The sequence below is a fragment of the Thermobia domestica genome, chromosome 3 (assembly GCF_964235325.1).
Source record: "Thermobia domestica chromosome 3, izTheDome1.hap1.1, whole genome shotgun sequence".
NCBI classification, from domain to species: Eukaryota; Metazoa; Arthropoda; class Insecta; order Zygentoma; family Lepismatidae; genus Thermobia; species Thermobia domestica.
In genome coordinates, this window is record NC_137456.1 from 258,868,607 (window position 1) to 258,881,620 (window position 13,014).

The 13,014-nt window shown below is 36.2% G+C and overlaps 1 protein-coding gene across 2 annotated transcripts in view; it reads left to right on the top strand.

The window, feature by feature from the left end:
- LOC145681029 (kelch-like protein 5) overlaps window positions 1-13,014 on the top strand; it is a 589,536-nt gene that overhangs the window by 280,503 nt on the left and 296,019 nt on the right. The gene's annotated exons all lie outside the window — the stretch shown is intronic.

Sequence of the window (13,014 nt, forward strand, 5' to 3'; positions counted from 1 at the left end):
CCTATTTTCGTGGTCGAAAGTGTATCAGGGGCCGCAATTCATCAAAAATTTTCGGCAGAATACGGGAACAGTGTCTTACCGCAACAGAGTGTCTACGAATGGATTAAAAAATTGAAAAATGGTCACACAGGTGTTACGCACGAAGAAGGAGCCAGACGACCATGTACAGCCACAAATGATAACAACATTGAGCGTGCATGGTTCTGTTAGGCTGCGTTTACTTTGGAGGCACGCTTAGCCAAGTAAAATGGAAGCGCACGCTTGCTCCGATGGTGGTGTGTTTATACTACAGGCAAGCAACAGCAACTGATCGCGCTCCCATTTCATCAGTCAAGATGGAGTCATCGAACAGTGAAGACGAAGTATTGCTTGAAAGTCACAGTCACTTGAAAGAGCCCAACTTTGAAGGAGCACGCTTGCCTGTAAAAACAAATTGTTTTGTTTCCCGATGGCGGCGGGGCAAGCTTGTGCAAGCGCGCCCTTGCAAGTGGTGAGCAGTGTAACCGGTTCCGTCAAATCACCACCTGTTTCAAACGCCCTTATAAACATTTTGTTTGTATGGGCAAGCTTGCGCAAGCGTGCGCTTCCATTTTACTTGACCAAGCGTACCTCCAAAGTAAACGCAGCCTTAGACAGACGAGTGACTATTGATGAAGTGGCACATCGTGTAGAAATTACTCATGGTTCTGCTACCACTGCTCGTTGTTCCTCTTTGGTGCAAACTTGTAATGGAAAGTCCATGATCTATCTGCAACAAAAGGAAGACAAATGAAGGAATTAAGATCAAACTTTAGTAGCATAACCACAAGAACATAATAATAAAATAAACTAGGAAAGAGGTTAGTACGAACAATTTAAGAAGAATTATGTCAACATTGCGGATAATTTTTAGCTTACTCTCGTATTTGAAGTATGCACTGTTGCGCAATAGCCGGTAAGTATGTAATATCGTAATTAATTTGCAGATACAATACTTAAATTATACAGCATTATTAGCGTGCAACAAAAAAAAAGTCAAAAGATGACTCATATACGAATTAATATATACCATTGAACGAGTGCAAAACCTCATGGGTCGCTTTCGAGAAAATGGAGAAAAAATTTCTCAGTAAGCGTAAAAAATTAATACTGTACGAAAACATTAACATTTATGAAGATGAAACTAATACTGTATTGCAACCTTATTAAGCGTTTCATTTTCACACTAGCAAGACGACAGTACATAGTATAGTTATTGAGATATACTCGACAATTATGATTAACTCGTATATTTTAATTTCTGTTTAACTAAAACGTTTTTGTCCAAAGGCAAGACGTATGTTAGTCGATAGATCACACCGAATTGTACAAAATAACATGTATGTAAATAAATTGCCATACGTAGTTGTGGAGAAAATAAAAAAAAAAGCTTTGTCAGTAATACTTAACTTTTTATTTGTTGGAATAAATTTTGGGGGGGCACGGTGGCTCAGTGGTAGAGCTCTTACCTCTGGTTCGTGGGGATTTCTGGTTCGATCCCTTGGCAGATAAGTTTGTGGTGGACAACATGGTATCCGTGAGTTTTCTCGGGGTATTTCCGTTTTCTCCCACTGTCTCATTCCGCCAATTCTTCCATAATTACTCACTTACCTTAATCATCGTCTCGTTTGGCCTAAAAGAGCATAATCGTGAGACATTAAACTGAAGGATTTAATTTCATTTCATTTTAAATTTTATTTATTTGTAGTGTATGCAGCAACTAAAAGATTGTACGTATTATTGTTTTTTGTCTTTCCGTAACGACTACATACTTTCTCCATTTACGCACATACTATTTGTAATAAACAGTGTCACCAGAGCATTATCATTTACTATACGTGTATAGCTACGCCGAAAGAACAAACTTTGTATACCGTTTTTACTTTCTTTCTTTACATTTCTCAGACAGTTTTACTAATATAATATGTCTCACATTTTAGCAATCCCTTCTCTTCCTGTGATATCGATGTGGAATGAATTAACATTTCATATCAAAAAAGAAGCGATGCTTATACACTCGTTATAATTACCGATGTTTGCCGGAGTTTTGTCCTTTCGACGCCATACATATGGAATTCGCGGAAAGTATACATTTGTGGTAACTTTTTAATGTCTATTCTACTGTATGTATACAGGGTTTTCATAAAGTCTGGACGGATTTAATTTGCTTATAATTTTCATAAAAATGCTCATAATAAAATCAAATAAATTGCAAACGGTAGCGAAAGGATTAAATTTTTAGTTGGCAACACTGTTAGATAAGCGGCAACTCTGAGAGAGATAGCCCTAAAGTGAACGTTTGGTGCGCTGTGTCCTATGATCATCTGATTGGACCGTTCTTTTTTGAAGAGGAGACCGTGAATGGAGACTCGTACCTGGATATGTTGCAGAAATACCTCATTCCGGAACTGGAGGCACGTGGAATCCAGAACGACATCGTGTTCCAACAGGACGGGGCACCCCCCCTCACTATGCAATCAAGGTGAGACAGTTCCTTGACGAGAAATTCCCTAACCGATGGATTGGGAATAGCGCCCAGTTGGAGGTGTGGCGGTGAATGAACTGAGCTGGTGCAGATTACAGGTAAAAATTTAACCCTTCCGCTACCGTTTGCACTTTATTTGATTTCTATATGAACATTTTTATGTAAATTATAAGCCAATTAAATCCGTCCATACTTTATGAAAACCCTGTATTCTGTAAGAAATATTTTTACGAAATTTTGATACAATTGGGAAGTAAGGTCGTTATAGTTGTGTTGGTAAAGTTATTTCTTTTATAGGTAAACTATCAAGAGTTCTTTCTTTATCAACTGATTCCAGTTTCATAGAACTTCGTACTGGAATCAGTCCTCAACTATCTTACTAGTTCCGAAACAATACATAACTTTTATTTTTACTATCCGAAGACATCCTCTCTCCTCTAAAAGTTGCTCAATTCTTTTAAATTTTAAATTGTGATCAACTATGTTTAATGTGTTCCTAAATGTGTTTAATGTTTTTCTTTTTTTAATATATTTGGGTAGTTCATTGTCTTCTTAATACTGAAAAGTATATCTGCTTTTAAAATCAATCAGGTTTCGTAGTATTTTTAGCAGAAGCATCAAAGTCGACTTACAGTTATGAGCATTAAGATTCATCGATTTCGGCAGAACTGAATACTGTCACAGCGTAAGTTACCTATAAAGGATTTTTTTTTTAAAAAAATCATGCGATCATAAGTATGAAGAAAGCCTTATAATCGTTACTATAAAACCAAGACTCTGTTGGTCACTCTTACTTGTTCACAATCAGCTAATAGTTGTCCCCTAGCTGACACCAAGATACGTCGCTGGCGTGCAGACGGTTTTCATCGAGTCAAAGGCTTTGGTGGAACAACTAGTGATAAATCTAATTCAAAATGCTAACTTATTTACGCGCTTCGAGATATATATCTGTTCCTTCTTCCCTATGCTTAAAGGCTTTAGGTACAGAAGTCATTGTGTCAACATTTCATATTAAAGTTAATTTTTCTGTGAATTAATATTTCATTGTGAACACACAGAAAATAAGAATATTTGAGATATGAGAAGTGATTTTTTTTCCTCCTAGTTGTCACATAAGATTTTGTTCTCATTCCACAAATAAATAGCTGGTTTCAGTAATAAGTTAATTTTTGTATGGAACTATTTGGTTTATCTAGGAAAATCTTAAAGAGAGTAAGTAGTTTACTGGTGGGGAGAAGTTTGTACGGACAATTCTAACAAATATAGTAGTAGTAATATTCATATTTGAGTTGTGCGTCTTGTGATTATGATGTTTAAGCTAAAGGGAACGATGAGAAGTAAAGTTCATAACGCAGTAAGTGGTCGGAAAACAATAGATTAGATAACACCTATGTCCTGACTGGGACTTGAATCCGTGACAAACAGGTCTTGCAATTGTCAACTTAATTCTTTAGATGGCTCGATCAACCTATCTTTGAAATAAATATTTCGTTCGTAATTCTACAGTGTCACCTTTCACTATTTAATTTTAGAAATAGACTTATTTTCAATCCATATATGTCTATGCAAATACTGTAGAAACTAATATGCTATATTAATAATTGAACGACGAAGACAGTGTTCGATTATTAGTCCAGTCATTGTAGGTTCAAAAAGGAAGGTTTACAAAAATATTCATACAAGCAAGGGACTTTGTATGAACATTCGATATATCTTTATAACATATAAGGTACCCAAAAATTAAAGTTGTGCTCAAGCCGCCATCTTGGAAAATGACTGAACACCCAATATTTATGAAGGAAGTCGCAGATCTAGGTTTAAAATAATATAGCAGGCACACTAATTGGCCCATGGGTACAAATTATACCTCCTTAGAATCATAATGAAATAAACTTTCATACGACATAGCAATTGTCCGTAGTGCCTATTAAAGGGAAGTAATGGCGGGAAATATTTAAAATTTAGTGCCCAAAATTCCTTTTTTTAAAAAAATATGTTCGGCAGTAACAGCAACACTGCATGGAAACCACACCCCAAAAATTGTACAAGTACACTAATACATAGCAAATATATTCTGAAAGTTACACATTATTCCGACGAAATCGAAAGGAATAATAATTTGCAGTTCTTATAATTGCGTTTGTCTGAACTGCGTAAAGAACTCTATAATAACGTTTCGCAAAGAGATTTTTTCCACCATTACACCTGCAGCTATAAACGAGTTACTTATCTCTCGAATCACAATAAAATGAGCACTGAATTGGTGTACTGTTGTTGTTTAAAGTGTAATTTAAGGACGTACTGGAGGGAATCTTCGGATAGTTAAGTCTAAAAATTTCTTCTTTTTGAATTATTGATGTTATAGAGAGGCAACACTGCATAGAAACGAGACTAAAACGTTGAAAATAGACATTAACATAATTGTAGAAGTCTAAGTACCCAACCTGATATAGAAGACAGTTCTTTCATGCAGTTTAGGCATCAACTCCATCGCCTAATATCCGAAATGTGAAAAAGAAAATAAACCTCAATACAAGTGAACTATAAAAATTGTGCATTACAAGAAACCAGTTACATCTTTCTTAAATGATTTGACGATATAAAACATCGAAATGAAGAATAAATTGTTAAGGCATGGAATCCAGTTTAATATTCCTTGGATTAGTGAGTTCTTGTACTCAAAGAACCGAATACCATTTCGAAATGGTTACATGAAAACAGTTTTTCAAGAGCAAGGAGCCTAATTACTAAAATATTACCGATTCCTTTTATAAATTTAGAAGCAATAATATGAGTGCTATCAATACAGCTTTAATATAGGCTGTTTCAGAAACGTAAGAACAAATCGTGTATTATTGCTTTCGGCCAACCTCTTTTTGTAAAAGCATGTGAAATTTTAATGTCAGCTGAGGTTGGGAGCCCTTTTTCAACAATCAGCGTACGACTAGATGCCTTTCACTTACTAGTGAGTTTCTTAGGTTCGATAGGTTATATCATGAGAGGTAGCAGAATTGAGGAACTGTGGTCAAGTGTGTATGCTAAAAACTCAATTCCCCACCTTATGTCAGATCATGCTTTCTCTCGATCCTTGAGAGCACATCTACTAATATTTTGTGCATCTTTCATTGCTTATATGAAAGATATAGTGCATTAAAAAGCGATTATTTTAATACAATAATAAGTGAAAGTGAAGAGGTACTTACGAATGGAAAGTCATTGGCAGAATTAACATTGTCTGATGCATGTGTCCAAGTAGTAGGTGACTTAAATAAAATCTGTAAAAGAGCAAAGGAAGAAAGTCGAACTGCAAAATTGTGGCTTCTGTGTATGAACCAATTGATGCTGGTCATGAAATTCATCGCAGTCGAAAGAACTGGAAACTGGAGGAAGCATGTGGAGATAGTTAAACTTATGATCCCTACCTTTCATGCATCAGGCCACAATTTGTACGCAAAAAGTGCTTACCTGTATCGTCAGTTAGTACTTGAATACGAACATCGAATGTCAGCCCAAAACTTCGGAACGTTTACAAAAGGCTTCTTCTTCGTTCGTTATTCTGAAAGATATTGATTGAGAGTATCCACTGATGTGGTTGTAGAGAAATCACTAAACTGCTCGATAAAATTTCTAGGTGGATCTACTCATGGTAAAAGCATAACAAATGCGACTGTTAAGACGGATTTCTTCCTTACCACTTAATACGGGAAATATCAAAAGCAGTAGAGAAACTAACAAACCTTTACATTCTCTGAGCAGCATAAGAAAGAACATACTTCTCGATAGATTCGTGATTACCAGGAGGCGGAAACTTTTTGCAGGTGTCTCTTGGAACATAATTCATTTCATCAAGAATCTGAAGAACTAATCAACATCGCGTCAGAACTGGTTGCAGGTATGATTTCAGGTATTACAGGTGCAGTCACACCACTCATACAGGGTCTATTTACAAATCCAACATTGGATGTAGAACATGTTGCACCCAACATTATGGGGATGGATGAACAAGAATAAATTGCTAATTTCTGTGATTTTCTCAAAACAACCTTCACCACCCGAACTGCTGAAACTAGTGTTCTTTATACGTAAAATATTATGCACTAACAAATATTGCGAATGTATCGGCCTGTTCACCAATGTGTGCCAAATGTCAAGGACTATCTTGTGACATTCGTACAGAAGTCTTCGATGATGATTTGGAAGATAATATTAATGAGAGCCTTTAGAAAACCATAGAGATAACCTATGATATGAAATAATCCATGCTATATTGTCATAGCTTGACAACATTTTCTGCTATCAAGATCAGGAATATTAAAAAAAAAAACTTATATATTATAAATTTATCTACCTCTTCTTTCATAGCTTTTATTTGAGAAATGTAAAAAGAGGTATAACAAAATCTTTGAAACTTTTCAAGATAAGTAAGAGCTCGAGTATTTTGATCTCTCATTGTTGATAGAAAAACTGGGCACTTCTACAATTATGTTAATGTCTATTTACAACGTTTTGGTCTTGTTTCTATGCAGTGTTGCCTCTCTATAATAGCAATAATTTAAAAAGGAATTTTTAGACTTAACTGTCCGAAAATTCCCTCCAGTACGTCCTTATATTAAACACTTCAAACAACAACAGTACACCAATTCAGCACCCATTTTATTGTGATTCGAGAGATAAGTAACTTGTTTATAGCTGCAGGTGTAATGGTGGAAAAAATCTCTTTGCGAAACGTTATTATAGAGTTCTTTATGCAGTTCAGACAAACGCAATTATAAGAACTGCAAATTATTCCCTTTGGTTTCGTCGGAATAAAGTGTAACTTTCAGAATATATTTGCTATGTATTAGTGTACTTGTACAATTTTGTTGGATGTGAATTCCATGCAGTGTTGTCATGTTACAGCCGAAAATATTCGAAAAAAGAGAATTTTGGGCACTAAATTTTAAATATTTGCCGCCATTACTTCCCTTTAATAAGTACTACGGATAATTGCTATATGTCGTATGAAAGTTTATTTCATTATGATTCTAGGTAGGTATAATGTGTACCAATTTGGACCAATTAGTGTGCTTGCTATGTTATTTTAAACCTAGATCTGCGACTTCCTTCGTAAATATTGGCTATTTAGCCATTTTCCAAGATGGCGGCTTGAGCACAACTCTTATTTTTGGGAACTTTATATGTTTTGAGTCCTAAAGGTATATATAATGTTCATACAAAGTCCCTTGCTTGTATGATTTTTTTGTAAAATTTCCTTTAATGACTGGACTATATATTATCTTAAATCGTCGCATGAGAACCAGAGGACCGTAACTCCATTTTCGTAGGTTTACAGGCGAGAGGACAAAAATATTATTTTCTTAGAAACGTGTGTTTTTAATAACATGGTAATTGAGCTACATTACAACAGATGATCGACAAGGAGAACAGATGGCGTTACATTCCATTTACACCAAGTAGGGCTTTCAAGATTATGTTGAAACATGAAGAAAACGAAAACCGCATTTTTGGAGTTACGTTCCTCTGGTTCTCATATGACGAAATGTAAGGTATTTTTCTGTAAACACGCTTCTTTGCTTGAAATACTGCCTGACGGTTTAGACAACCCATCCTACAGCTAAGCTTATGGGAGTTGCATACCATGTAAGGCGTTTTACTGGAGAGAAACACTGCAAAGTGAAGAGTGTTTTCATAATCCCCATTCACTCCGTAGAGGAGGAGCAAGTATGAGGTTTTCTAATTTTAATAAAGCTGTATATCGCTTCAGTGTGTGTGATTAAACTCCTCTAATCAATTAAAGTAATGATTAAAAAAACATTCTAACAAGATTACCGACTACCGACGATTCCAAATTCCTTCACAAATGCCACGTCCAAACCAAATCAAACCCTGTAACTCAAGGAGTATTTTTTTTTCTTCTACCTGTATTGCAGAACAACGTTACCTTGCAATGTGAAGCAAAAGGAAAATTATGTAAGTAGGTGCGTGTAGAGAAACAAAAGTAAAATTTTTATTAGCGTAATTTCTCTTTCTAATTACCAGAAAGGTGTTCTTATCAGGAACCATTGAATTTGGGTAAACGATAAACAAAGTTATTGCATAACCTGGATATATAAAGACACTGACCTCACATTTTTTTATTGTTAGTGAAAGATAAGGCTGGGATTTTACGACTCATGTAAAGGTATCGTACGCCGTTTATATGTCGGTTCTAGTAGATAGCGTGTCGAGTACTAGAGCACGCCAAAAGTTCGATCTATATATTTTTTTAGTTTCTTTTAATGTTTGCAGACGGCAAACATCAATGCAACTGACCCCACGTACTAACAGGAAGTATCTAATAGTCAGTGAAATGGATTGCATGCTTACTAGGAGTAAGCCTTTCCGTTGCCTGTATAGGGAAGTAATTTTGTGTGGTGAATGCTTGCTCAACAGGCACAATTCACGGAAAGTAATTTTGCCAGTTCTTTTACTATTTAGGTACGTTCGTGACTTGTAGTATGATGAAGGAACTTCTTGAATGGAAACAATTGTATGATTCTAACGTTTGAAGTGTAGCGTGCCAATTGCCCCTACATGTTTCATTTGTTTTCTATTGTCGCTACGTTGATTAAAAATAAAGATGAAGAAGAAAACGAAAGTCTGACCCCAAATAAAGAAATGTATCATTTGTGTGAAGTGAAGGAATTGAATACTTATACGAGGAATTACCCAAAAATTTTAATTATCACCATGAAAAAAAAAAGCATACAATAGTCACTGTAATTGGCCAAAGTTAGTTCCTCTCCACGTAGTCTTTCAGCAGAATCACACATTTTCCCCAGCGTTTTTTCACCTTTTTCAAGCCCCCTTTGTAGAAGTCCTCTGATTTGCTCGAAAACCATTGTTCCATTTCAAAAATGACATTCTCTGTATTGTCAGATTGCCTACCACGAAATGGTTTCTTCATTTCGGGAAAGAGAAAGAAGTCACTTGACGCAAGATCAGGCGAATAAGGTGGATGCGGCAAATTCATAGCCTAACTGGTGGGTGGCGACAACGGATGCTTGAGCTGTATGGGCGGGTGCTTCTGAAGAAGTGTCAACAAGCGAGAAACCCATTGTACAGAAATCTTACTTTTGCACAGTTCCTCTAGAATAATCCTCCACGCACTTCGGTAACTTAGTCCAGTGTCCGCCATTACTATTTCCATGGTGGATCTTCTGTCTTCAACAATAACAGCCTCCACTTTCTTTACCATGGCAAGATCATCCTTGATTGAAGGTCTCCCCGCTCGTGGCTTGTCTGTGACGGATATATGACCACTTTGAAAATTTCGCTTCCAGCTCACAACCGTGTCATATAATGGGTTTTCATCCCCATAGATAGCTTTCATTTCGCCGCGGATTTGGCGTGCTTTGTTGCCCTTCAAATGAAGACACTTTGACACTTCGGGCGTCAATTTTGTTCATCATGGAGGTTGATGTTTGCACAAGTATGCATAGAAATGACATTAATAATGCAGAAAAAGTTTCATGTAAATATCTGTATAGCTTCCTTATGATAATTATTATAATTAAAGCTTTTGGATACTCCCCTCATATATAATATTTGTTAAGAGTTTAACGATCTTTTTCACCACCGATGTTGTATACACGAGACGTGAACCTACAGCATAACATGAAAACCTAACTACATATGATCCCAACAGAGTTTTTATACCGGGATCTTTCAAATGAAAAGCGTTTAATAGACTAAAGGATGCGGATGATAAAATTAAATTGAATAATGACAAAATTGAGAATCGGCACGGAAGACCTAGGTTCTATTCCCTGCGGAAGATCAAGTGCTACTGATTTCACGTTACGCTCTAAATCCATATCTCATACAGCCTCACTGCTGAAAGGAACACTTAACTAATCCAGTTCAAAATTGTAGATTGGGTGAGGGGATGAAGTAAGTCAAAAACCTACTTGCGTGATATTATTGTTATAAACTCATACATCTTGAAATCACGATATTCCTAAATTTTCTGAAGGGTTATAGCATCATACTTTTAATGACATACCATTCAGTAATATAAGTGCCGTGGAAACACCTATTCTAACTAGTATTTTTATATGTACTAGAGTTAAACAAAGACATTTAAAAACAAAAATGAATGGGAGATGTTTTCCGCTACTTCCAGTAACTTATTGGAGTGGCCAAATACAGTGTTTACTACCTATTTTTTCTAATACGTAAATAATAGTTTTAAAGTAGAAAATACCAATGTTGCACAGTATGATGTTATAGAATATCTATTTTGAAGAGCTCCTACTAACCTACGACGTCAATAATCAGCCCAAAGATTAAATTTCTACATCACACATCTCTCTCTTTTTATTGTCTAAATGGTTAGGTGCAAAACGCTCGGATTCAATCCTCTGTGGGATCTCATGTTAAACTATAGGTCCACGTCTCGTAGAATCTCCGTGCTGAAAAAGGACGTCCAATTTCTAATCACCGTGTCAATTTGTTTCGAGTGCTGTGGAAACCAGTGAAAAGTAGTGATTAAAATGAGAACGTTACCAAATGTTATTATGCTGTCTAAGTTTTGTCTCGACTAAACCACAGTATCTAATTCATTGAATTCAATTTCTACGATCCGTAGAAGTATATGTTATTAAAATCGAATGAAATGACTGTAAAGTAGGTGAGAAGAAAAAATGAAATGAAATGAAATCTTTAAGTTTTACGTCCTACGCTTATGCCGGTTAGGCTAAAGGAGACGGTGGTGATGAGAGATGAATGAAATGGTGGAATGAAGAAAGTGGGAGGAAACGGGAGAACCCCGGGAAAACCCACGAGCACGGTGTTTGTCCACCACGAAGTCCATACGGTGCGAGCTGGGATCGAACCAGTGACCCCAAGCACCGGATGTGTACGCTCTACCACTGAACCACCGCGCCCCCTAAGTGAGAAGAAGCTCGACCGTTCTTACGAACTTATTTTAATTATTATTTTAATTTACCGTCCCTTGATTATTCTTCCAGGCTAAAGACGGTGATTATGAGATGGATGATAAAATGGGGGAAGGTATTTGTCCACTACAGCGCTTACTTGGCGCGAACCGGGATCGAGCCAGAGACCCCACGCACTAGAGGTGAGCGCTTCACCACTGGGTCATGGTAGGCCCTTTTGTCTTTATAGCATTAACAGCTAAGTGAATTCCATCATCAGTCTCCTCTTAGTATGGAAAGCAGCAAAGAATAACAGTTCGTTGATTGATTGGAGCTTATCGAGTACTGACACTATACGACAGTGGAACCACCACAAAAAGCATGCACTAATCGGTTATGAAAAAGCAGCTTAAGAATAGCACAGAAGGTTCAGTTATTTATTTACTATTCCTCAAGGGGTGTACGTTACCACGAATGATTTATAGGAAGACACTTGTGAAATCTCTTAAGATTTAGCCTTCCTAAAATGAAGACCCAGGCTCAAAACTTGACATAACTTTTTATTTGATTACAAGTGTGATCATTATTATAGTTGTTATTTATTTGATGATAGAAAATAATTGGATCTTTTTAATTTTGCTAATTCAAACCATTTCAAATACAAAAATGTAAGGTTGTAGAAATTCAATTTCATAAAGTGTTCAAACTTTGGTGTAACACTTTTTTCTTTTATTACAAATATGATCATTATTATTTCTAATTCTTTGATATGACATAAAATGATTTAATGTTTTTAATTCCGTTAATCTAAACAATTTCTAATACAAAAATGTAAAATATAAACAGTTTAACACACTTACATGAAGTTAATTCTTATATTCACTGGTCTGCAAATTTCTATTGATTTGAAAAGAAATCTATAGAACCGAAACGCTTTACTAGGGAAAAAATGAAGAAAGAAAGTAACGTGGAAGTTTTGGAGAGTAGCTACCAACAATGAATATATATCTTCAGTTGACGCGCTTGGGAAAAAAGTAACTTGAAAACACGTGTTAGAAACTGAGACCACTTCTACGAGGAACCCTTGAAGCAGCCACTATCACGTGGTGTTATTTCCACGTGACATTTATGACCACGGTTTCTTCTTTATTCAGAAACGTTACGAAGAATTCCTCCATATATTTTTTGTGCGCATGTGTAGGTGTGTTGCACTTAACAGAACCTATTTTTTTCCTGTTTCAACCCTCTTACGTTCTCATTATTTTTGTACTTCTAAAGCTAAATAATTCCTGTTCTTTGCCCACCATGTTTCCTTAGCGAGCTGAGCTGAAGAGGCAAGGATTTTGCGTGACCTGTGTTAATCTTTTAACAGGGCACTTTAATAAGAGAACAAACAACTCCCAGAAGCAGCACCGAAAGGGCAAACTATTTGTGAATAAATTATGAGCCAAGGAGGAGGACAGCGAAAGTGAAATGCTTGATCAGAGAGGTGTTATGAGGCCGGTTTATCACACCCATGTTCTCATGATGCGCGTGTCACCCCTTGTTTTCCATTGCTGCTGTTGGAGTTGTTTTAAACAGGACACGAGGAGC